Source organism: Meleagris gallopavo, chromosome 1 (assembly GCF_000146605.3).
Source record: "Meleagris gallopavo isolate NT-WF06-2002-E0010 breed Aviagen turkey brand Nicholas breeding stock chromosome 1, Turkey_5.1, whole genome shotgun sequence".
In the NCBI taxonomy this organism is placed as follows: Eukaryota; Metazoa; Chordata; class Aves; order Galliformes; family Phasianidae; genus Meleagris; species Meleagris gallopavo.
The window spans coordinates 17,163,804-17,167,317 of NC_015011.2; positions in this window are offsets into that span (position 1 = coordinate 17,163,804).

Below are 3,514 nucleotides of genomic sequence, written 5' to 3' on the forward strand. Positions count from 1 at the left end.
GAAACGAAAGAAAAGAAAAGAAAAGAAAGAAAGAAAGAAAGAAAGAAAGAAAGAAAGAAAGAAAGAAAGAAAGAAAGAAAGAAAGAAAGAAAGAAAGAAAGAAAGGGGGAAAAAAAAGGACAAAAAATATTTGTATTTTATGCACATATTTTAATTATTTAATTTCTTAACAAAATCATTATAAACATATATTTTCAGATGATTTAAAGCTTTCTCTGAGTGGATCAGATTTTGGTTTTACAGGTTATTTTATTTTAGAGGAAAGGCACTGATTTGTACCAGATGGAATCTGTTGGAATTTCCTATAATTATCTTCAAAATCTGCTGCAAATCTTTTAGCAAGATGAAGAAAGTTAAAGTTTTCAAAATATTCTTATATGATGTATTATCTGAAAGAGAAGACTTTTTTAAGTGTTATATCTGTAAAGGACCTTCATATCACTGAGGATCTTGTTATATAATTAGAACATATATTGATTTAACATATATTCATTTAATGATTTTGTTAAAAACGTGTTTTTCTCTTCATTGATTTTGTCTCAGAGTAATAAAAAAATGAAGATTCTTTTGGAAATCTGTGATTTAAAGCCTTATTTATAAAAGATTTCAAAGGATAATAGAGATGTGATCTACCCATTTAGTCTAGACTAGGTTTGAAACATAAGATTTTCTATAAGAATGTACTTATACTACAGTGCTAATTTGGGAAGGACTAAACAGTGAGATCCATACTGGTGCTTGGTTTGAAAAACAAGCATGTAGCTGAAGTTGCATTGCTGCACATATCAATCTTTTTTGAGAAAAAAAAAAAAAAACTTTATATCTTGTTGTTACTGATTGTTATTCGGAGATAGCAGATTTTGCTGATGAAACTACTGTACATTGACAGTGTTCACTGTTTTAAAGATTACTGCTCCTCAGCAAAGTCTGCTTTAAGGAAGTATTTTTGCATAGGATTCAGTGATCCTTGGCAGTATTTAGAGAGTAAAAAAGTAATCCTTATCATATGGGCTGCTTTGCTATGATGGGAAAGTGATTGCTTAAGGCATCGTATCCTGTATTTTGCTTTTTTTTTTTCCCTGTATAAGGCATGTATAAATGTTGCCACATCATCAGTCCTTTGCCTCATAATTTTTCTTCATCAGCTAATTTCTGAAACTCTGACCACCAGGTTCAGTAACTCAGCAATATGATGTTCTGAATTACTAGTTCACTGAAGCAACTTGCAAAGAGATTGTCTAGTACCAGTTTTACAAGACTTGAGCTAAACATACAGTGGCAAGCTAGATAAGTCAACAATTTCCAGCTTTGGTTGCTGTCAGTGGTCCATCATCTGTAGCACTTACGTGAATCTCTAATAAAGTAAAATTTATTATTTATCTCACTGCACTGTACTGATTGTCAAAAGAGAGTTTAAGGAGCGAAGAATTAGTACAAAGAGGTTAGAAAACAGAGATTGGCTTAAATTATTTGGTAGAATTGTAACAATGTGTCATGTTTGAAAAGTAGATTATTTATTTGCTTTCAATTTTATAATCAAGAAACGCACATTTTGAGTAGGCAGTTTTCCATATTTTTGTATCTGTACTTATACAGCATAGTAGCATGTGATCTGAAATGCTGTGCCATGTTGACACGTTTCATTGATCCCTAGTGATAAATATGTTTTCTGAAGAGCTGCATATCAGTTGTATGCACTAAGCTTGGGAGAGAATACTGATCTTCCTTCATTAAATTAGTTACACTGGAGTGTTCTTATACTTCCAAGTAATATAGTCATTGCCTTATGTATACCTGATTTTTCCAGGGAGTGTCACAAATGCACTCACTGTTCCTTAATGTTATATTTTGCATTTGGATCTCGAATTTAGCTGACAAATGTGAAAAAGCACATGTTGCCAGAGAGCTTTCAAGAGACAGGCTGTGAAGTCTAAAGAACATAGGTTATTCCAGCTAAGGTTGGCACTGACTTCTGCTAAAAGTTTTTCTCCTAGCATAAAGTTTTTAAACTTGTACCTGCAGAATATAGGTTATCGTACTTCTGATATAAATACTAATTTTCCAGTTTTATAGGGATGGAAGTAGTACTTTTATTTTTCTCATTATCTTCTAGTTACATTCTGAAGCTTGAGACCATTTTGACAGTTGGTGAACAAGATTACATTAAAATTGCACCATTTTGTTTATTTGAGTACTCTGATTGGGGAGGGGGGCATGTGAACAATAGAAGGACATGTTAAAGATAGAATCACAGAATCGTAGCATAATAGAATGGTTTGGGTTGCGAGGGGCCGTAAAGATCATCCATTCCCCTGCCATGTACAGGGTCGCCACCAGATTCAGGCTGCCCAGGGCCTCATCAAACATGGCCTTGAAACCTATAGGGATGAGGCATCCACACTTCTCTGGAAACCTGTTCCAGTGCCTCTCCACTCTCTGCCTAACATCCAACCTAAATTTCCGCTCTTCTAGTTTAAAGCCATTCCAACTTGTCCTTTCACTGTCTGTCCATGTTGGGTCCCCTCCCCCTCTCCCCCCCGCTTATAAAGATCCCTTTAGATACTGGAAGAGCCCAATGAAGTCTGATAAGCACCTGGGTTTGTTGTGGAGTATCTTACTTTATTTCCAACAGTTAGCTACACAAGTTTCTGTCACTCATATTGACGTGTCTGTGCAATACAGATTGAAATTCAAACTGATGACTTTTATTGTCCATGAGATCTGAAAAGAGGAGGTGACAAATAAGACTGCATGTCTGAAGTGTATTTAAAGAGGAAAAAGTGCTAAAATACACTGCTACCTACTTTTGATTGATGAATTAGTTTATTTTAAAGGCAGATTAAGTAACTGAATTTCAGCAGAGCAATGATGTGTGTTTCAAAACAAAGCACCAGCTCCCTAAACTACTTATTAACAAAAAAATAAAATAAAAACAACAAAACAATAGACTTAGTTCAATTTGTTAGTAGGACAACAAAGAAACCTTCCCACTTAAAATCAAAGGAAACATCTCAGACATCAACAAACATCAACTGTCTCTGAAGCCTGATAACTAGAAATTTAAGTTTACCCACAGTGACACAGACTTACTGTTCTGTTGCCTTGACGTGTTATTTCTGGAGTCAACAGAAAGCAATGGAATGAAATATTGTAGGTGAAAGAAATAATGACTAATTCAGGCAATTTTTATTAGCTCTTTTGTTGTATGCACAAAATTTGTGTGGGGATTGAAAATAGAAAATGCAAAATGCCGAATATAATTTGTTCCACGGCTCCCCATAAGGTACAGGGCAAAATGTAGATACTATTACATTTTCATTTAAATTGCACCTCTAGGGTCATTTCTTCAAATCCTCATTAAACGCATTCAGAGTGGATTTCTTTTTAACCAAGGTCAGGATGATTGTATTGCAAATCTTTGGACACCGTGAGTGGGAATTCATAAATCCTGACATTGGGAACCAAAGTTGCTCTTGCCCTACATTTAATAAGGAGAGGAAGTAAGATTAAGGAA